The sequence below is a fragment of the Falco rusticolus genome, chromosome Z (genome assembly GCF_015220075.1).
Source record: "Falco rusticolus isolate bFalRus1 chromosome Z, bFalRus1.pri, whole genome shotgun sequence".
In the NCBI taxonomy this organism is placed as follows: Eukaryota; Metazoa; Chordata; class Aves; order Falconiformes; family Falconidae; genus Falco; species Falco rusticolus.
In genome coordinates, this window is record NC_051210.1 from 7,750,097 (window position 1) to 7,773,806 (window position 23,710).

Consider the following 23,710-nt stretch of genomic DNA (forward strand, 5'->3'; position numbering starts at 1 on the left):
TGGAAATTAATGGCTTTTGCGATAGCCGACCAGGACACCTCAACAGAAGGGGAAGCCAGGAGAGTTTACATGTTCTGCCTAGAAAAAGGCAGACTGGGAGGATGTCTGCTTGCTTTCTCTAAATATACATGGTTATATGCCAGGAAGGTAAAAGCTTAAAGGGACATGGTTTAGTGGTGGGCATGGCAGCACTGGGTTAATGGTTGGACTCGATGACTTGTTCTTAAAGGTTTTTTCCAACCTAAACGCTTCTATGATTCTGTAATTCTGTGACATGTAGAGACAGTGGAATGCCTTTGGGCTGGGAGCCAGAAGTGGTTCCCAAGCATCTGCCCATCATGGCTCTGAGGCTGTGTGGCAGTTGGGATGCTGCATAATAACCTCGGAGAGCATCCAGAGGATGTGAACGGTCCAAGGCGGTGTCTGCCAGCGACGGAAGAAACCTCTGCTGTCTCCAATTTTTTATTATTTTTTTTTTTATGTTATAATCCTCCTTACCACTGCTGCCAAATGCTGGTGGAAAAAGCTTGCTCAAAGAGCTGTGAGCTGGAGACAGGTAAAGCCGCCTCCAGGTTTTATGTAGAAATTAAAGGAATAAATCTTACACCAGAGTGGTAGACAGCTCAGGTGAAATATAGGCAGGGCTTGGCAATTACTTGGTGTTTCTTCCCTCTCAGGCAGAAATCTGTAGAAATTTTCATTCTTTAATGAGTTTAACTGATCTCTCAGAGTAAATTATGCAGCTAACACTTGATTATGCACCTCCTCAGCACTTCATTTGAGTAGGACAAAAAAAAAAAAAAAGAATGTTTGGAAGTGAAGCTGGTGACATGAGACTTAACCTCCAGCACCTGAAAATACTGCAAATACAGAGCTGCCTGACTCACTAAACCCACAACAACAACATTCAAAAACAACAAAAAAACCCAAACCACCAAAGGCATGATTAATGGGGGGAAAAATAAGAAAAAGAAAAAAAAGTGTGTCATCATTCAGAGGAAATAACAAAGTATCTAATTTTAATTCTCATTCATAAAACAATGCTTCTGAGACTGTAAAGGTTCTAAGTCATATTAGTCATCATTTGTAATCCTAGAAGCCTCCTGAGGGATTAATAAAGTATGTTTTGAGCACAGCTGAATCTCTTCCTTCCCCAAAAGAGCAGCAGCTCTGGGCATGTGGGCTATCCCACTCGTCTGTGCTCCACAGTGACTTGCTTGTCAAAACAACAAGTGGAGGGGAGTGAGGTGAGGTGGGGGAGTCCCTGCCCAGGGATGTGGGAGCCTCATACTCTGGACATGCGGCTGAGCCTGCATCAGACGTATTCGTGGCTTCAGCTTGTGCTGCACAGATGTGCAGCTCCTGAACACCAGCGGTTCAGCATCCCTGGGTTTCTGGTTAAATTTGGAGTTGTAAATTGCAGCTCATCGTTGTCAGAAGCTGGGGCTGGGGGTTCAGCCAGGCAGGTCTGCATCAAAACTGGCTGTGCTAAGGGCTTGTTCTGCCTAGGCTCTGCCTATCTGCTCCTTGTGAAAACTATGCTACAGTTCACCAGCCGGCATGGTGCTGGAGGAGATGTTGTACAGCTGTACACCTTCTCTGAGGACCTTCTGCAAAATCACTTTTCCCACACACTGTGTGTGGTTTTATAAGTGTTTGCTTCACAATTTCTATTAAAAGCAAAAGAGGAAAGATGGTGCTGGAGGTTGTGAGCTGCAGACTGGGTGACCCAAGTCCTTGCTCCACAGAAGACATCTTCACAAGTACAGGTACGTTATTTAGACCACAGGAGAATGACAGTGCCACATTTTTGAACAGGGATGGATAGGGTCCCTTCAGACCAAATTCCCTGTCTGTGGACAGCGAAATTAGGCTCCAGGTGTAGCTGGCAGTACCTTACGAATTGATGGGACCCTCCTTGCCCCAGGACTGCAGGCCTTTTACCACACCTCCATGTAGCCCTGGACAAGGTGTCCATGATGCAGCCATGAGTGCCATGGGCTGCTGTCCCCGCAGTCACTTTTAGGTCTGCTGTTAAACACAGTGGTTTTTATTCTTCACCTGCAAAGTGCAGACATAAGGACATCCATTTTTCTTGACCTGCAGCGAGGAAAAAGTGGAAGCGATTAACTACTGGGCTAAGGTGACTTTAGCAAGCCACATGGAGTTCTGGGGTGGTGACGTGGAGCTGGTCATGCTGTATTGCATCTGTTCCCTGTCTAGGTAGTGGGCAACTGTGCTAGTGTGGCTGTGTGAGTCTTTCAGGCTTGATAAACATGGTTACCCACCCAGCATTCAATAACACAAACTCACAAATTGTACCTCACAGCCATTATTTCCTTTTTTCACTCTCCTGTGCATTTTTTTATGGACTGTACAAGACTCTTCACCCAGATTATGCTCTGCAAATCCTAGTTGTAAACATTTTTAGAAACTGAGTGATGTTCTGTGTTGTTCCCACCTCTTGGCCATGGTACCCACAAGAGGTGTGGGGGCTGCCGGTCTCTCTGCCAACGGCCAGCACAACTGGAAGGCAGAAAAGTGCACGCTGCATGCCCCAGATTTTCCTGAAAATGTCCTGGATGGATTCTCTCTGACTGACCACTAAATAGTCATCCTTTCCTTATCATTAAATCAGGGTGTACTGGGTTTTCAACACTGTAAGCAAATACAAAATCAGTTAAACAAAGCAGAAAGTTCTCGGATCCATGATACCTTAACATCTCTGTTAAAGTATCTTTTGATACTAAACTATGTTCTAAATAACCATGGCTTACATTTTGACTATTTCAGTGAAAATATTTGCAAAGCTGTGTCACAGCAGGGACCGACTTTCTGTTAGTAGCACTCTGTTCTCTGCCTCCAAGTGAACCATGTGCGTGTGCTTGAACAGCAAGTATGGAGATGAGAAGAGATCCTCAGAAAAAAACATTTGTCATACTGTAGTGATGAAATCTTGTTTTCAGCCTATCTTGGCCTATGATAGATGTAAGCATCTAGCAAATCTTTATGGTCCCCTGAAGTTTTACATCTGTTTTGTTTCATAAGATTTGGTACTGGCAGTGTTTCATTTTTCTGTTACTTTTCTGTGCTGTCCTATATGCAGAGAACTGGAATTGCAATAACGTTTCCTTCTGAATGCAGCAAAGATTTTTCGTAAGAGAACAAGACAGTTTTGTTACCTGACAGAAACGTTTAAGGGAATATTAATTAAAGCTGCCTGGAACTTAATTAATGTACTCAGAGTTGCCCTCCCAGCATCCTTTCATTTACTGTGGGCTGAGTCTCAAGTCCTCTAAATGTAGTGCAGATGAGATGTGCTAAAGGAGCTGGAGAGAAGTTCCTGTTGTTGGACCAAACCATACTTTCCCACCACATATGAGGGCAAAGTCAACATTTGACCCTTAGTGCAGGAAAGCAGGGAAACAGAGGAATTGGGGAAGCTGTGATGCTTCGTTGTTCAGTTCCAATAAGGGCCTAAAGTTAAACTGTAAGCGTTGAGAAAGCTCATGTTTAACAAATTAACTGAATTAACTTTTGCATTATTTCTGAAACACAAAAGCTCTCCTGTACATGCCTGAAATAAACTAAATAAGCACCATACCAGGATTTGAAACCCTTTCTAAAAAGACACTAAAATTCTTCAGAGGGACAGAATTTTTTCTCTTGGGCTGATTTGAGGTGATAATTAAACAGTGCATGAAACACAAACTGTTCTGCTTTTCTGTTTTGGGGGCTGATTGGGAGCTGGTTTTGGCTCATCTTTTATTGTCTTTGCGGTTCTTAAGATCCCAACAAATTCTCACAAGCATGAAATGAAGTCTGTCTCTTAAATTTATGATAGGGAGGGCTGCAAGGAAACGAATGAGTATACACATTTGGAACTCAAACAGTTCCAGTACAACGCATATCCACCCAACTCTAAAACTGAAAAATGAACACAATTCTTATTTAATCTCTTGACTGCTTGACGCAAGAGACATCCCGTTCAGAAAATAACACCTTGCTTTCACTCTGCATTAGCACTGTGTTATATTCCAGATCCACAGTTTCTAACCTTTGGGAACAGTCTTGGCTGGCTTTCAAGTATTTGTGTCTGTGCAAGTGGAGGAGACAAGAAGCAGGACAAATTGAATTACATTTCTTCTCTGATCCAGACACCTCTGCAAAGGAGGGGGGTGGGTGGGTGGGGTGGATGAAGCATCCAGGCATTCTGGACAAGGAAGACAAGAGGTTACGTCTTTGGTGATTGGATTAAACTGGGTCAAAACATTGTTTTGGGAGGACAGAGGATGCAAACCAGCTGTCAGCGGGGAGCAGTGTGTTTCGCACCTTGGAGCTGAACACCCGTAATACAATCCTCCTTGTGTTTGGGGCTAGTAAAGCAGAGGAGCCAGGTTTTTCAAATGTCAGAGACAGCTTACACCTTAAAGATGGGAAAACATTTGGTGATGCTTCCTGTTGCATACCTCAGCCTTACAGGAGCCCACAGCAGCTGGAGCTGCTGATGGGATTTTTTTACATTGGACTGCCCAGCAGGACACAAAAGGCTTCCCTATGGACCAGGCAGGAGTAGGCTCCTTTCCACGACACACCTGGCTTGGCCTGTGCATGCATCTGCTTTTCTCAGCTGACAGTGCAGGGAATCACACATGTCTGGCATCAGAGAGTTTGCTCAGAACAGCTGCACTTCACCTCCGTGGCACAGTGGTGGCATTTCAGAGCAGTTGGGGACAAAAAAAAAGATTTCCTGGGGAAAACAATCTGCAGAGTTCAGGGAGCATAGGTCTATGTTTATGGGTTGCATGAAGCAACCTAAGATCCAGAAGACACCGAACATGAACAGGAGGACTGAGGTTGGCCTTGCAGTGGGGCAGCTGCCTTCAACAGCATCCTAGGACCCAAGAAGGAGAGCACAGCAAAAGGAACTGCTCCCACCTGGCATCTATACGGGCTCCTACACCTCTGCAGAGAAATCTGAGTCTCTGCTTGCCTCTGTCCTGCCCTGCAGGTGGTCTCACTGAAGACAGTGTATCACCAGAGGGACTGAAGTGTGAGTTGGGAAGAAGTGGCGGAGTGTTTGGCTGTCCCATCTTAGGTGGACCACGCGCATCCCTGGGAATCAGGAAGGAGCACATGAGAAAAGTCATCCATTACTTTCTGAGCCAGCAACCATGTACCAAATGGCATTCTGCAAACATAATAAAACAGAGAATTTGCAGAAGTTAACTTTTTTCCTAAAGCAGGACTTGTTCAGTGCCTGGTCAGCAGTCTCCTGGGACCGATGGACTACTTTTAATGGATTTATGAAATACAACTAAGTAAGAAAGGCTGTCACCAGTAGATTTAACTTGCTGTGCAAGGTTCCATAGCACCAGCAGAAGATTTTTAAGGATCTTCAGACTGAAAAAGGCTGAAACCCATGATCCTAAGGTAGTAGTGGCCAGAGCCTGCAGGGGCTCACTGTGACACTTGCCACGCTGTCTGCACTGTACAGGACGGCTGCCGGTGGCTGGCATTTGCAAGCAGCAGCAACCGGGAGCCTTTGTGAATCTTTGCCAGGACAAAACCTGCAGCAGCAATCACTGAAGAAAGCATAGCATCACCTGAACAGGAACAAATCAATATCATTAGCAGATTCATTGTAATAACCCATTCATGGTAGATAATAGAATATATAGAGTATGTATGTGTATAAACATCAGTGTGTATGAGTATTACCTTCTTAATTTAAGGATAGCACTGGTTTTGTCTGTGAATATGTAGAAACCTGCCAAATGTATAGCTGACATTCCCTAAGGACATATTGCAGGTCGCCCAGTGCAGCGGTTTTGTGCCCACCAGAGGGAATACAGGAATGCGCTGTGCTGCTGCTCAACTGGAGAGGGGTCTGGAGCACCCAGCAACTGTGCTGTGTTGGGAGGTGCAGGAGTTCCTCGGTGCATGGGAGATGAAGTGGCAGTGATTATCGCAGGTTTGCAGTGTATTTATCAGGATATATGAGTCCTCTTAATGTCATACTTCTCAACAGGCCTTTTGTTAATTTCCCTCTCAAATGCAAACCACAGAAAAAAAGAAAAAAAATCAAGTGCTTGTGGCACTTCCAACATACTCTATTGTAAATATTTTTAACCTCTTCCTTTGATCAAGGTTTTTTTCTTCCATTTTCTCTGTCTTTTAGGGGATCTCAGTGAAAGGCTTATTGTAAAAAAAATTTTTAGTAGTGGCATGGAAGTAAACGTGCTGGCACAGATTTTACCGTTGGACAGTAATGTCATGTTCTTGATAGAAGGGCAAGGATCCACTAACATCCCTTATGGCTGTAATATCATTGCCATAGCCTTAGTCCTGCAGTGATGGCAGACTGCCAAGATCCTAACCTCTTCTCCTTGCTGACTTCTGATGTTGTGGTGGTGTTGTTTGTTTTTTTTTTTTTTAATTTATTTAGTACCCTGAGGAGTGGTTATTTAATTTGACTCCAGTGCCTAGGTCTCAAAAGGCTGACTTGGACGTGGAAGCATTGCAATGTAATGTTTTCAGCAAAATCATGCATACGTTCAGACTTTGCTAATATTCTTTAAGGAACCGGTAACTACTTATAAAAAGATACCTAGTAGTAAGGCTGATTACAGTCTTTTAAATTAATTCAGGCTATGCAAAAAAGGCAATATTAAAACAGGCTCAGAGTGATGGGAAGCCACCACTGCTAACATGAAAGGCAGTGGTTTCTGTGCTGTCCATAAAGCATTGACGTTTTCATAGTAAATAGCTTTTTACTGGGGATAGAGGGAGCAATAGCACTTCCTATGGAGCAGAGCGTCGGCTGGCATAGGTCTTCTTAGATACTCTCAAAGGCTGGCAATGGCTTACCTTCAGCTGATGGCTTAGCTTTATTAGTGTCTTTAGCCATGTGCCTTCCTGAAACAGCACTATGCAAAAAGCAAGCCCAGAGAAGACAGGCGACCCTGGGGAACGGTGGCAGAGAATCAGGCTCAGATCTTTCTCTCCATTCTCACCTATTGTTGCAAACAGTGAGTGCATTTCCAATGGATGTTACAGAAGACCTGGGGCTTAAGAGATTAAGCAATTTCTTAATGAACTGAGGTTGAGAACGTTCTCTAGACAGATGAAGGTACCAGCAGTTTACTTTCAAGTGTAGCTTAAGTAAAATTGTATCACCTTACCGATTATGATTTATCTCACATTTGTATAACATACATGCAGACTCCATCATCCCACAAAAGAATACTCAGAAGCTGTCAGTAAAACACAGTGTGTCATGCAGGTATTTTGCTGTGTGCGCAGTTTGCCCATTACTTACTGACAATTATTTCATATGATGTGCTAACAATGTAAAACATTTTGCCTAAGCATAGTATGCAGTCAGTGGAGCATACTTCTGACAGAAGACTTCATGGGAGACAAGAGTATCATTATCACAGGAGGGGGGTACTTTCTGGTCCCTATGCAGAAATTCATGCAGATAAAAGATCGGTGCAAAATAGACCCCTTCTCGACAGATGAACTTTACTAATCAGTGCCACTCCTACCTTCCTGCACACGTGTACCTATATACAAGCAAATTACATGCGCTTTAGAAATGCCTTGCTTAACCATGATATAATCACACCTCAGGCACTTTGAAATATGTCTGAAGAAAAACGTTTGGGTATGTGAGTGAAGGGAGGAAATTTCTTATTCTCTGTTACTTATATAAACACAAGCCAAGGTTCCTTCATTTTTCAGGTGATGTAATAGATACACAAAGGCAGGTGAAGGGAATCATTGTCTAATTCACTGATGGGGTGCAGGAGCAGATGAGCTGAGGCAGACTCAGCTGGGCTGTGTGTCAGGGCTGCGCCCAATGGAATGAGCTCGATGGATGCACAGGGTGGGTAATGAAGGGGATCGTCACTCAGCTGGCTGGAATGGAAGTGCCTCTGATCTCAGTGTCTGACTCACAGCTCAGGCTGGGAAAGAAGAGCAAGGAAGGGCAAAGGCAGAAATCCCTTCCTGCCTTCCAGCATCTTCTGCCTGCACTTCTGCAAGTTCTATATGAACATGCCATACGGAAGTCAGTCGTGGGGAGCTCCAGGTCCATCACCTTGTCCAAATCCCTTGGTACCCGTCTTCCTCAGAAATGGGGCAATGTTTGAAATAGGTTGGAAGGAGTCACATGGACTAATGCTATGTTAAGCATAACTTGTGCTCCATATAGATAGGAGTGATGGGAACACTGGGAGAGATGTTACATGTCTACATGTCCTAACTTCAGACACTCTGCTTCAGGTTGAGATATCTGCTCTGCAGTTGGTAAGCAGGGAAAGGCAGCCTTCCAAATGAACTCTTTTGAATCCCTTTACAGAGAGTCTACAGGTGTCTAGCCTCCAAGTTCAGATACTTCATGTAGGTCATGTAGGTGGCTAAGGCAATGGTCACACATGTCCATTCATCATCTGATCACAGGATTTTTGGGGTTTTTTTTAGAGTGGTACCTTGTAGCAGGAGATACTTAGAGCAATTTCCCTATCTCCACTGGCTGAGAATAAGTCAGATCAAGTACACTGTTCAGAACAGTTGAGCCAGTGCACCAGAAATTCACATATCATGGACTCAGCAGCCAAGTGAAGGACATGCAGGGCCACCACATTGGGCCTTTGGACTAGACCAGGAGGTTCAGTGATCAGCTGGATGCTGTCAACTTCCCCATTCACTTCACTGGACTTCTGTAAGGAGGTATGGGGTTTTTTTTCTCAGATGGCTGAACAACAGATCTCACTTTGGGAGTGGGCAGGTGTCATGTCTCCTTCACAGGAAGTCATGAATGCACAGACAGAGGGTCACAGAGACTTGCCAAGTGTCTTTAACCAACCCTTCTTGCAGATGGCATGATGTTACCCAAAGGCACAAGCATCAGGGGTCTACAATATGATATCTTGCTGTGAGCACTACCTGTCCAACACGAGGTGCAATTTTACTATTTTAGAAAGTACTCTTCTCTACTGGCAGCAGGTCAGTTAAGGTTCCACAAAATAATGTCTACGAGTAGCAACAAGTAATGCAAAACTCCTTGTGTACTTCTCCAGCATGACAAAAAATGCTATATGAAATAAGATTACAAGAAACAGGAGAAATACAACTTGACCCCAGTTCTTGGTCAATAGGATATACTACATCCTTGTTTTCATCTAAGGGAACAATGGTTGTCCCTACAATTGGCCTTGGAAAGATCACAACTTGTGGCCTAAATGAGGCAACAATAACTCACTTATCATCACTAAGTTGCTCAGGAGCAATGAATGGGATAGGCAAAGAAGTCAAAAGCCCATTCATGAGCCTCCACAATCTCATCCCAGTTGTCTTTATTTAACTCTGCATGCACTTCTACCTTTCTTTAGTCTATCTCCAATAATGCTTTTGCTCTACATGTGTCAAAAGGTGTACCTCTGCTCATCAAGGTGGGATGTTTTTTACTAGGTTGACAGGATAGCCAGGGTACATATAAACAAAACTAATGGAAATTTTTTATTGGGTCAAGTAAAATAAATGGTTATGTTGCTGTGACAGCTCTGGTTCTGCTTGATAAGCATTATAACTGCAAAGCATGCTCCTAATGGGAAAAGGTTAAGAGTGGTGTAAAATTAGCCAAGTTTTCTTGCCTTTTGACAAAACAGCAGTTAAAATCTGGTGAAGCCAACCTGGTGAGTACAAGTCATGTTCTTTGATGTGACACAGCCTGCTGTGTCCCCAGCCTGCAACAAGGACAGAGACCAAAGGGACATTCCACATCAGTAGGTCTGATCTGCCCCCTTACCAGATCCAGGGAGCAGATGCTCAGTTCGGATGGTGACTGCTGGTTACCAAACAGCCCTGGTCACTTGGTGACATGTACTAACTGGGATCATCAAAACACCTTCTCTTGAGGACAATCTGCTGATCTTCAGAGGAAGACAAAGAAATCTTTACAGAGAGGGAGAAATTATTTTCTGGCAGCAGGCATGAAAATCTGTTGGGGAAAAAACCACAATGATCATGTTTTCAGCACATCTCCAACAAACTCTATGCGCTTGACAAAAGATGCATTGAATGGATTCAGAGGCAGACTCAGGACTGCTCTTGAAATGCAGCACAAAAAGACTGGATGCAAAGAAGATCCTCAGCTCATGTCTCTTGACTTGTAAACTCCTACATGTGCACAGTATAGATGGGTGTTTGTTATCAAAAGACAGCTTCTGACTGAATTCTACACCCTTCTGTGTTGTTTCTTCTTCTTCTTTTTTTTTTTTTTTCACTTTAGATCTGAACACTGTGTTAAAATAGGGACTGCATTGCTGCATTGCACATTGTAGTTTCTTAGTTTCCTAGTTTCTGGAAAAAAGTATGTTCAGCTAAAGTAAAATATAAGAAAAAAAATCAGGGGGTTTATTTACATATATATATATACACACACACACACACACATATATATATATAGCGTATCTGGTTTGTTTGGTCGGTAAGAGTAGAAATATATTCCTATTTGTTTTGTTGAAATTGTTCCATATTTTGGGAATTTTTTCATCAAATGACTGTGAGCTTCTTTCTAAATGGTGTGCCCCTTCATGTCAGTGGTAATTACTTTTCCTCATGAGAACCCCCAGTTTTCTTTTAAACAGGGAGAAGTCAGTGGCTGTAGTTAAGTTTATGTGTTGAACGTAGCTAGTGCTCACATAAAAGACATGTTCTCACATGCTCCTCAGGAATGACAAAAAAGGTTTATAAAAGCAACAGGAGCTGATGGATGCTGTCACAGGTAAGACTTTACATCTAGTTTGAAATACAGATACGTAGCTCAATAGACATGATTTTTAGAATTTACTTTAAAACGCAAGTGTTTGAAAATGAGGTTGATACCATAAAGCATTTGTGCAAAAAGAAATACCTCCAGTCTGTTAGTAATGTGTATGGCATTATACGCACATAGTGTTTATCTTCTAGGCAACCTGGTTGATTTTTATTGTACTATTAGGTAAATCCCATTGCCAATTTTTTCAGGAGCATGACAAAGATGCATTGTATTATGATAGAAACTTTCACTGCATATTTTTCTAGTACATGGGGTTTTTACTTGACTCTCATGCTTAAATTTTTGGAGGTCATCCTTCAGAGGATAACAGAAAAGTCTAGGAAAGATGCTTATTATTTATGTCTGTTTGGACACCCAGAAGATGGCAAACACACACTTAACATCTTGTAAAGTGTTTGGTGTCTCTACCTTACCTGGAATCACAAAGAAAATTTCCTCTTAATATAAGACAGCAGCCACTCAGACCTGGTCTCCCTACAGCACACGTGAATGCCCCTTTAAGAAGTTACTGGTAACTTCAGGGAGCCCTTTTTCTCTCCCTTGCCTCCCCAGATGTTCTTCCTATTATTGAATAACCTCTCCCAGAACAGGTCTTGCTGAAGTTGTTGTATTTCTGCATATTTTTTTTTTGAAGAATCTGCACTTCCTTATGGGATGAAAAATTCCCACCAGCTTAATTCTCAAGTTTCTTAGGAAAGTTAAGTAAAATTCTCAGAGGGTGAAGCACATATATATAGTGTGAATTAACAGTCATGGTGATGCAGATGGGAAAACAGCAGTGTCCTGTTTTCTTGCTTAAACTATGTCAGTTATTAAATAATACAGCAGAAGCAACACAGTATATTGAATAGCCTACACTGAAGAAGCGGAAAATGCTTAAAATAACAGCAGCCCAGAAACAGAAAAAATTTTGCCCAAATTATTTCATTAAATCCTATGACCAATGAATGTATGAGGTGAGATTGCAGCACTTTCCTGAACAATTCAAAGTTTTAGAAGAATAATGGCTAATGGTACCAGATCTGTTTGTCTCTGGCTTTCATCTGCACTTCTTTCAAATTAAAAGAAAAGCAAACAGAAGATTTTTTGCATTCCTGTATTTACATCTGGCAGAGAGGACACCATTAAAAAGTCAAGTGCCTGCTCTCCTACTTTCCTCGTTATTCTACCTTCTCGCACCACAACCCTGGAAAACCCAATCCACAGCAAATTTTTAGTCCGTCCATCATCAGCACAGATTTTGAGTTTCCAAGGATTCCTGCTGACATCTGTGTTGATGAAATCAACTCCTCTCAAACTTGGAGGCAGACTGGTGTCTACAGCGCAACCAGGCAAGCAGAGCAATGATCTTCAGGCATTCAGGGTTTGCCACTGAAAATTCTCAGCCCTGATTTTTACCGAGAAACCTGTCTCTTCATTCAGCTGCAAAATGTAGGAGGCCTTCTTCTCAATGCACATCTGATGATAAACATCTCATTTTAAACCCACTTAAAAAATATAATAATAATTGGAACTGGACCCAGCTGCTTGTTTATCATACTGAAACACGGAAATTTCCATGTGGATTTCAGGCAGCAGCTAGTTGTGGCCCTGCCTTGTCATGTATTTAGACTTGATAACACACAGGTACAAAACAAATCAGTAAATGCAGCAACCTCCTCCTAAACCAGCCATGAAACCTCATCTGCACAGGACAATACCTTCAACCTTATCTTAATGGTTTTAGACGTAATCCATCTTGCATCATCAGCACACAAATGACCTGCTCTCCCACACTTCTCCTTGCCTTGTTGAAGTTAATCTGCTTTGGAAGGGACGTTACTCTGTTCGAAACAAGCTATGACTCTGTAAGTTCAGTATGGGCTTTGACGAACTGCACCGTTTCTGGTGATCAATCCCATTGCCTTGTGTTGGCCTGTGTAGTTGCCTCAGGGCTTTCCCCTCATGTGTAATATCTCCTCTCATTTGAAAGACAGGGAAGAACCAAGGCTTGGTGTCCCTGTGGCTGTGAAGGACCTGGCCCTGGCACCTTGCCCCTTGTCTTTTCATTCTAGCATGGACATACCAGGAAGCCAGGGTTCCCTGATGCTAGCAGGAAAGGTGTATGCTCCGTCTCCTCTTCCCAAAAGTCACTGGAATATATTATTAAATGTGTGTAGCTACCAGGAGCTACACACAGAAGAGATGACATCCAACAGAAGCGTTTCTTGTCACAGAGGCCTGACTTGATGCTAGGTGCTTAGCTGCCCCATCAGAGGAGGTGATCTCTTCTGGAAGTCTTTGTGTCACCTGGTTGTTCCCTACTCTCAAAAGTGATGTGAGGAAATGGAATATGCTCCTTCCCTAAACAGGGCAAGGAGGTCTTGGATCTCCTGACATGACCATGCAGAAACACAGTTCAGTAACAGACTTGGTGCTTGTGACATGGGTATGCTGTTACTCAAACGGATGGGCTTGTTAAAAAACATCTTCAGCACTCTAATTTGAAATGGCTAGCACTGGAAAGAAAGACTGTATGTCTTGAAGTTGTAAAAGTTGAAGTGGCTTAAAAGTGAACTAAGTTAGTCAAAACAAGCAACATTTTAGTTCCTTGTGCCTTAGCAGGATTAAGGATGAAATAAGAAATTATGAACAAGTATATTTGTACATTATTCAAGTTGATGCAAAGTATCAAAATAGCAAGACAGAAGCGACTTTCATCTCAGTGCCACTGGCAACCTCTTACATCCCACTTTAGCTAGCTACTTGGACTAATCTTGCCAAGGTCAAAGGAACCATGTGTTTTAGACAGAAAAAATATTTTTTTTGCTTTTCACTTCTTTTTGAGTGGAAGGATAACTCTTTATCTTTACAGCTACTAAGTAATGAGGTTTACTGTTCTAGCACAGAGAAAGCTTCAGCAAGTGCAAAGATGATCCAGCTTTGGCCCACACAATGCTTTCCTAGATTCCCATAAAGTTTTAATGCAAGTGCTTTGTTAAGTGTCATAGGAAACAGCCTCACTCACAGAACTGTCTTAAGCTGTGTTTGCATGGCAAATGGTGATGAAATTCCAGCAGTGAAATGCAGAAGAATGTTGTTATCAATGTGGAGCAACAAGCAACGTGTCAGCCTGGGATGTGCAGGCCAGCTATTTCTGCACTGCTTTCATTGCTGCTATTTCCTATGCTGTCAACATTAGAGTTGACTTGGGTACACTCACCTGTATGTTCATCACAACTGCATTTGGCGGAGCTCCTGAAAAATGTAATCACACGTGTAAGATAATTTAAACTTTGATCATACATCAGGGAAAGTTATGGAAAGGTGGGTTTAAGATTTTTATCTGTGAAATATCTGTGCAAATCTTTGGGTATTTCTAAGAGATGCACAGAAGCTGAGTAGGTGAAGTTGAGCTAGAAAACAGTATAAAGATAAGAGAGGTCATTTAGCAACTTAAATATGCAAAATTGAACACTGGCATTGCGTAAGATTCAGTAGCCCCCAGTGGCAGAGACTGATCCAGTCCCACATTCTGTTGAGAACACTTGGTAATGAAGACATCCAAAACTAGTAAACACAAAATAGAAAGACCCTAACTTTACGACCCCTGTCTAGTGATAGACCTTTGGGTCCCCTTGGACACACTCAGAAATGAACCACCTCACACTGCTCTAGTAAATCTGTAAGGCCAAGTAGCTTTTTCTTAGGAATAATGACTGCAGTTTGTAGCATTACAGAATACATGTAATTTTTATCTTTTGTTGTTAAAATGTGGACTTAGATTTTATTTTACACCGCAGAAACTATTCCCTTGTCTGAAAAATAGACATTCCTAAGGACATCTTTCTCAGCCGCCACATTGTAGTTGCATAACAGTAAACACAGAACTTACTTCTGGAAAACAGAACATTTCTGGGAACAGTTCTGGTGTCATGCAGAAACAAGTATGTGATATAAGAGGCTAGGTTATTATTAAGTATGTGCGCACAATGAGAACTTGTTGTTCCAATAACCTGTTTTACCAACATCCAGATTTCAAAACAGATTATTCACTTGAATTCTTTCATGATGTCTGCATCTGGCAAACAAATTGTTTTGCTATTTATTCTGTTTCTGTTGTTGTTGCCACTAGGTGCATGGAGGATTTCAATGTCTCCTTATTCTGATAATGAGCCAACTTCTCTGCCAAATATGTAAACAACAGCTTTGGGGTACAGGACAGATGATGGGAGGAGAAGGAGGAGAAAGAAGCCCTTGGGTCACCCAGTTCCAGCATTTCATCTTAAATCTCCACATTGTTCTCCTTTAGAGGGGACAAGTATCACCAACTTACTTCTCAGATGCCAAAATGCCTTTTCCCCTGCCAGACAGATGTAGAAGAGATTTTACATGGGGATATGGACATACAGAGCTCCAGACCAATTGCCCACCCTCCATTTTGGGTGAACTCCATTCACAACCCATCACCCACGAACTCATCAGAACGGTTTCTCTGCCTTTCTGTCAGTTTATGTGACATGAACAAAATACCTCTTCCCTTAACAGTGGTTTGGGTGTCCACATGCTGCCCTCTTTGCTTCAGACTGTGCAAACATTTTTCTGTGATTTAGAGCCCACCCTCCATCCCCCACCCCCCCTTTAAAACAACAGTTCCTAGCTTTGACTTTTCATAGCCAAATTAATCATTATGCAACCTGGTAATTAACCCTGAAGAAGAACCATGTACAAGTAGCAAGGGGCTGCAGGAGCAGACCTCTTTCATCCTCATGTGAAGGTTATCTGGAAGACCACCTATACCTTGATGGCTTAAAGGCTCCTCAAAAGTCACTTCTAAAGGGCATCAAAGTCTAACACAGCATTCATGTGGTGAGTGAAACATGGCAAGAGGGGAATATTGCAGGAACTACTGCTTAGGAAAGCATTGCTGAGTTTGAGTTACTCTGAGCTTGTGGGAAAAAACATTTTTTGCATATGCCAGGAATGTTTCCTAAGAATATACTAGACAGGTTTGAAATATTTACACTCTCCCTCCAATGAATGAATCTCTAGCTTCAGTTTTTACAGATTCAGTAATCTGAATTTACTTGTGAAATTTAACCACCCAAAGAGTTTGTTGAACACCTGGAATTAATTGACAAACTGACAAATACTAGGGGAGATACTAGTAAAATTATTTTTTCTCTGCAATCATCTGCTTTGCGTAGTCTTCCAGATGCAAGCCAAATACAAGCACCATTTTCTTTATTGTTTTCCATTGCAATTCTGGCAAATTTTTTTGCAGATCTGGAGCAAAAGTTACTGAAAATAATACTGAAAATTGAAAAAAATCTTATTAAAATTGAGAGAAAAACCTAGCATTGATTGTAGCCAAGAGCGCAGCTGTGGGCATGCTCAGTCTCCCAGTGAAAGCAGCGGGCTGAGGCCAGGACATCAGCTGCTGAGACCACTCCTCACCTCAAGCGCATCCTTCACCATGGGCTGGAGAACTTCAGGCCTTCTGGAAACACCTGGCAGCCCACCCATGGCGGATGCTCCCTGGCCTAAATCAACTAGTTTGAAACCTCTTTGGGGGTTTAGGTGAATTGCAGGTTGCTCCAGAGGTCTGCTGACCCAAGTCCTTCTCTTCACTCCAAAAAGTCATAAACTCCAGCAGGTGATTTTACAGTTAAGTTAGCCTATACAGTTTGCAAAATAACATTTACCCCTTGTCTATTTCCTAGAAGTAATTCTCTGCGGCAGAGGTGCTGTAGCAACACAACCTCTGCAGCATCTGCAGGAGAAGAGAACTTTATTTCTGAAAGCTCAGATGTGAAATTATTTTTATTATTTCACTCCTGGCATACATGAATCAAACCATTCAGAATGAAAGAGAGATGTCTTCAAATAGAGCTGAAAAAGAGTACATTCTTTCCACTTCTTTTAGAAATAATGCTTGTATTAATATGGGGGATTTGACTGTTATTTTTGTGGAGCAAGGTTTGATAGTATCATGGTATCACTAGAAAATTCACTGTAAGGTTCCATGCATTCGTACTGTCGCAGAAATAGTACTTAATATCACACACTATTAGTAAGGTAGATAAAGCAACACTCCTATCAAATTCTGCTAAATTGCTTTCAGGAATACGTGGCCTGAGTGGTGATGCATGCCTAAGTCCAGTCTACAGCTCATCTCCAGAACTGTTCTGCCAAGTTACAGGAAACTGCAAACTTCAGCAGTGGGGCTATGCTGAGATCAAAAAGTTCTCCTTGGCTTCAGTGAGACTTGAATGAGGCCGTATCTCTGGCTTTTTCAGTCCTGTGATCTGAAGTTAGCATTGATTAGAGTAACTTTACCCATAAGCAAATGAACTCATTACTTTTAACCACGCTGAATGACTATCACTGAAAAAATTTGCAGTTACAATGTGCATACATGTTTTGCCCTGTTTGTGACATTTTGTGATCACATCCAGAATTCTTCTTACAGGTGGTATAAAAATCTGCTTGAGAGAGAAAATGAAATTAAATATTTTGCCTCTAGATTTTTCGCTCTCTTTTTGTATATGCTGACATGCTCCCATTTTATTTTCCTGTGCCATCACAATCCCCCACACCTTTATGGTTAAGGAGGTTGTTGGCACCTGTGGTTCTTATTGGCATAATGCACCTTTACAATATTTGCAGTCTCTTTTAAACTTCAAGAAGGGGGGTTAAAAGAAATCCTCACTGTTGCAAAAAGCCACTCACCTAATGGTAAATGCATTATAATTTGATACTGTGGCGGATTAACCAGATCAAGCTGGGCATAGAGGACTGAGGGAGGGAAAGCTGCAGCCCATGGGGAGAGCGTGGATGCCCTGGAGAACTGAGTGAGTCTGAGAGGGACTGTGTCCTGCACCCCGATCCTGCCATCTGCTGTGCAGGATTTGTGCAAAGACAGTTACAGAATAAATTCTCCCTTGAATGGAGCTTCATCCCTGTGCTGTTTAATGGCTATTTCATGATGTGAGGCATCATTCACTTTTGTGCATTATAACTATGGATGGAGTGCACTCCTTTTACAGATTACTTGAAAGCACTTCACAGCGCCATGTGTTTTGGCATGTAATTGTACATACTCCTACTGTACACATATACTAACATCACTGCTGATGCACTGGCAAACATCCACTTCTCTTTATCGCCTTGAGGCAAGAGCAGGCTGGCCCAGAAGGCTTTCTTTTCTGGAGAGAAAAGCGTTATTCTCTGAGCCCTAACAATCTGTAACATGCCATTTTTTTTTATCCTTTTGAAGCCCGTGAATAGCAATAATCCCACTTCTCCTTAAAGAGGGCTGGATGTTCCCTGAGGAGTTTGAAACAAGATTAGCGATGAATGATAGGGGGTGACCTGACAAATGCATTTCATACCCGTAGCTGGGCTGAGAATCAGAGAAAAGGTCTGGGATTGTTTCTGGGATGGATCAAGCTACTTGGACTCTGTTGGAATAAATTCCCTATTCCCTCCCAAACAAGAATACAAAATACTGACACAGTACACAGAATTCAAAATGTCTTCTTCATAATCAGCATTTTAATAACCACATTGCACTGTCATAATTGTGTAAAGTCAGGCACCAGTCTTTAGCGTAGTTTTAGGTACAGAAGTGCGTATCTTAGCACAAAATTGATGGAAAGCAATGAAAAGTACTTAGGCACAGTTTTTCTTTTCAGATGAGTTTTCACAAGTTAATTGAGTCAGGTGTATGCTCAAAAGGTGGTTTACAAAATGTTAATACATGAGAATTTATATGTGCAAATTCAAGTATATGAAGTTAAATCCCTGGTAGGTGTATGAGTTTCTTATGAATGTGCATTCACCTCAATATTTTTTTTAACTACATGGGATAACAGCAATGTGCACATTATTTTTCACAATATACTGATCTAAGTTCCTTTTTCTTTTTTTTTTCCTTCCTTTTTTTATTTTTTCCCATATGTAACATATGGCAGAAAATTCTTTGCCCTGATTTCTGAAGTACACCTGCACCCACTTACATTGGTAGTCAAGCTGTTGTTAGAACATTTTTCTTCTCCAGGTATGCCTGCTTGGCATTTATCTACCTAGATTGCTGGCTGATAGAAAGGGAATACAATCAATGGGGCTTCTTTGTTTTTCTGCTTTTTTTTTTTTTTTTTTTTTTTTTGAGGACACTGCACTATCTACAGGTAGACTTACATATTGCTAATAAAAAGTGAAATCTCATAGAACTGGAAAATAGTTTTGAGTTCTGCATTGCATTAACTGTTCAGTAAAATGTGCAGAGAAAAAGAATTTTTTTGTACGCTTTCTTCTACTCACTTTGCTTTATGGAGTGATGATAGAATAGAAACGTCTTAAAAGAAACACTAATCACCCTCTTTACTTGCTTTTCATGTACACCACAGGGCATTTGACAGATAATGCATTAGAGCAATAGCGCTCTAGAAATGTAAACGTGAGCAGTGCTAAAGCATCTTCTGCAACAGTTAGAACAGGTTAATACCTAATTTAATAAAATTAATTTGGGGCTATTCCCAATAAAAATTAAAACAATGCTGAGCAACTAAAAAATTAATCTCCTGTTTTAAAGAAATCAAGCAAAACCAGAAAAGCCCCTTGCCTCTTGCTGATTGTCATGTTGACATGTGCAGGACAGGGGGTTGGGGCCAAGGCTTTTCTTGTCAATGCCGGTGAAGATGCAGTTGCTAGCAGGCCAGAGTGAGTTAGGGATGAGCCAGAACTATGCTGCTATGACCACAGGCATGGCACGCAGGGTTGCCCTGGCAGTGTGAGTCGAGACAGGATGGCTTTGCACAGCCCTCTGCCAGCATGGTCATGACCATGCCAGGGAGCTGTGTATCTGGTGGGCACCTCCATGAGCCCGTATTAGGACACGCCAGTGTTAGGCATCCTGGGTGAAGGATGACTGGCCTGATTTCCTCCTACAGCAGAGGCCCTACCCATCTGGGGACACCAAATCATAGAATCATTTACATTGGACAAGACCTTTAAGACCATTGAGCCCAACCATTAACCCAGCACTTCCAAGGCCACCGCTAAACCACATCCCTAAGCACCACAGCTACATGTCTGTTAAATACCCCCAGGGATGGTGACTCTACCACCTCCCTGGGCAGCCTGTTCCACTGCCTGACCACTGTTTCTGTGAAGAAATGATTCTGAATACCCAACCTAAACCACCCTGGTGCAGTTTGAGGCTGTTTCCTCTTGTCCTGTTGCTTGTTACTTGGGAGAAGGAAAGAGTGCTTAGGCTGGAGGGGACCCACGGGTCCAGCTTTCCCCTGGCTGGTGGGAGCAGCAAAACAACTCGGTCCTCTCTGACCTACTGTTGAAGAGGTTTCACTGCATGTCTTGCCCGTAGAAAGCTTTTCTTAATGTTTGACCTGAATCTCCTTGACCCTAAATCCAATGTTTTTTACCCTGCCCACCACAGAGAGAGAAGTCTCATTGCTGTCTTCTTCTTTGTAACAGGCTTGGAGGGTTTAGAAGTTTCTAACCATTTCTCCTTTCTCTTTCCTCCAGGATAGACAGTCCTATTTCTTCCAGTCTTTCCTTCTAAGTCGTGTTTCCCATATTTCTGACTGTGCTTGCAGTGAGACTTCTTCAGCTGGCTTGTGATACGCTTGAGATGCAGAAATAAAACTACAGAGGGTTCTCCAGGGGAGGAAGGATCACTCCAGGTACCTTGCAGATTATGTCCCAATCTTTAGAGTTCGATGAGGACAGCCATGGTTTTTCATGCCCAGTCAGGCAGCAGTCTTCAAATGGCCTGGTAGCCACCATATCCACCTCCAAATAAGCATGTTCCTGCCAGGACAGAAGAACCCCTGCTGCCAGCTCTCCTGGGACTCACTAGCTGTAAAAAAACCCTAAATACATGTGGTAGGCATCACCCTGGCTTACCCAGTGCTGTCATCACTGACAGCCTTAGGGTCAGCCCCAGTCAGGTTGGGGCATCTCCATTCTTGGAGATGTCCAAACCTTGATGGACACATCCCTGAGCAACCTGCTGGAGGTGGCCCTGCCCTGAGTGCTGGCCATCTCCAGTGATCCCTGCCGAAATAAGCACTATATAGTCCAGGATCTCAACAGGCAGCATCTCATCCTGGTGAGCTGACAGGGAGACAGCTGCCTTGCTTGGGTGACATGTGAAATCACAGCCCTTTTGCTTATCTGAAGATGCTGGAGAAGACCAAAAAAAAAAAAGAAACAAACAAAAAAGTACCTTCACTCAGGCAGCATGCAGCATGTGCCACCACTTCTCCGAACAACTGCAAAACACATTCTTGCAGATCTGGCATGATGCTTCAGGTTTAAGAATCACAGAATGGTTTGGGTTGGAAGGGACTTTGTAGACTGTTTAGTTCCAACCCCCACTCTCATGGGCAGGGACATCTCCCACCAGCCCAGGTTGCTCCAAGCCTCATTCAGCCTGTCTCTGAGCACTGCCAGGGATGGGGCACCCACAGCTTCTCCAGGCAACCTGTGCCAGTGGCTAACCACCCTCACAGGGGAGAATTCCTTCCTTACACCTGATCTCAGTCTCCCCTCTTTCAGTGTAAAGCCATTCCCCTTGTCCTATCCCTACATGCCCTCATAAAATGTCCCTCTCCAGCTTTGTTTTTGGCCCCTTTAGCTACTAGAAGGCCACTATAAGGTCTCCTCAGAGCCTTCTCTTCTCCAGGCTGATCAACCCCAGCTCTCTCAGCCTGTCTTCATAGGAGAGGTGCTCCAGCCTCTGATCATCTTCATGGCCTCCTCTGGACTTCCCCCAACAGGTCCATGTCCTTCTTATGGTGTGGGCCCCAGAGCTGGATGCAGCACTGCATGTGGGGTCTCACCAGAGCAGAGGGGCAGAAAGCCCCTCCCTTGACCTGCTGGCCATGCTGCTGGTGATGCAGCCTAGGGTATGGCTGGCTTTCTGGGTTGCAAGCACACATTGCTGAGTTGTGTTGAGCTTCTTGCCAACCAACACCCTCAAGTCTTTCTCCTCAGGGTTCATTCCATTCTCCTCTCAGACTGTATTTGTGCTTGGGATTGCCTTGATCTCCATGCATGTCCCTGCACTTGGCCTTGTTGACCTTCATGAGGTTTGCACAGGCTCACCTTTCAAGCCTTCAGTTTAAAGACAAGGATGCCATGCAGGACAGTGGCACATGCTCTGCACAAGTCCAGGTAGATTATTTCAGTTGCTTTTCCCTTACCCACCAATGCTGTAACCCTGTTATAGAAGACCACCAGATTTGTCAGGCAAATTTGCCCTTCATGAAGCCACGTTGGCTGTCACCAATCACCTCTTTATTTTCCATGTGCCTTAGCATAGTTTCCAGGAGGATCTGCTCAATGATCTTGCTGGGCACAGAGGTGAGACTGGCCGGCCTATAGTTCCCCAGGTCTTCCTTCCTTTTCTCCCTTTTTTAAAATGGGGGTTACATTTCCCCTGTTCCAGTCTGTGGGAACTTCACTGGACTGCCACAGTTTCTCAGATATGATGGATATTAGCCACTTCATCTGCCATTTCCCTCAGGACCCATGGATGCATCTCATTAGGTCCCATGGACCTGTGCACCTTCAGGTTACTTAGACAGTCTCAAATCTCATCTTCTCTTACAGTGCACAGTTCTTCATTCTCCCAGTCCCAGTCCTTGCTTTCTGTGCCTTGGGTGGCATGGTTAAGGCACTTGCCAGAGAAGACTGAGGCAAAAATGTTGTTGAGTATCTCAGCTTTCATGTCCCATGTAACCAAGTTTGCTGTTTCCTACTGGAGAGGGCCCCACATTTTCCTCTTGCCTTCCTCTTATTATTGACATACCTATAGAAGCTTTTCTTGTTGTCCCTGATGTCCCTGGCCTGATTTAATTCTGTCAGGGCTTTTGCTTTCCTAACCTGATCCCTGGAGACTTGGACAATGTCTCTGTATTCCTCCCAGGCTACTTGTCCTTGCTTCCACCCTCTGTAGGCTTCCTTTCCACGTCTGAGATTGTCCAGGAGCTCCTTGTTCACCCATGCAGCCTTCTGGTGCTTTTGCCCTTCCTCTTTGTTGGGACGCATCACTCCTGAGCTTGGAGGAGGTGATCCTTGAATATCAACAAGATGCCTTGGGCCCTTCAGCTCTCCAGGGCTTTACCTCATGGGACTCTACCAAGCAGATCCCTGAAGAGGCCAAACTCTGCTCTCCTGAAGACCAGGGTAGGGACCTTGCTGTGTGCCCTCTTCGCTGTCCTTAAGCATCTTGAACTCCACCATTTCATGGCTACTGCAGCCAAGGCTGCCCTTGAATTTCACATCCCCCACCAGCCCCTCCTTGCTGGTAAGAACAAGGTCCAGCATGACACCTCTCTTCATTGGCTCCTCTAAGGAGAAGGAAGCTATTGTCAACACATTTCAAGAACCTTTTAGATTGCTATGCCCTGCTATGTTGCCCCTCCAACAGATACCGGGGTGGCTGAAGTCCCCCATGAGGACCAGGGCTTGTGAACGTGAGGCTGCTCCTGTCTGTCTATAGAGGGCTTCATCTGCTCAGTTTTCCTGATCAGGTAGATCTTCCCTGGCTGGGAAGATAAAGCATAGGATCAGGAGGAGGCCACACCAAGAAATGCTTGCAAGAATTTTTTAAGTTTTCTTTTTTGCTATTGTGTGGAAAAACAGATGTATAGGCATGGAGGATCTGAGCCATTGCTGGCTACATAAAAACATTATCTTTATTTTTCTGCTAGCACACTAGTTAAGATGTTAGATATGACACCTCTATACATTTCTACACAGCAGGAGCTTTTGCCTGACTTCTCTTGTGCATGATGTTAAACTTGTGCATATTTGTAGATTCTGTACTTTATCTTGTAAATTGCTCTGACATAC

General features: G+C 43.2%; 1 long non-coding RNA gene across 1 annotated transcript; it reads left to right on the forward strand.

The window, feature by feature from the left end:
* The first annotated feature begins 3,288 nt into the window (after positions 1 to 3,288).
* On the forward strand, positions 3,289 to 21,571 carry LOC119141062. The gene is made up of 3 exons (XR_005101823.1): positions 3,289 to 3,301; positions 14,318 to 14,322; positions 21,496 to 21,571. It is a non-coding gene; the product is annotated as an uncharacterized LOC119141062 (long non-coding RNA).
* Positions 21,572 to 23,710: the final 2,139 nt, after the last annotated feature.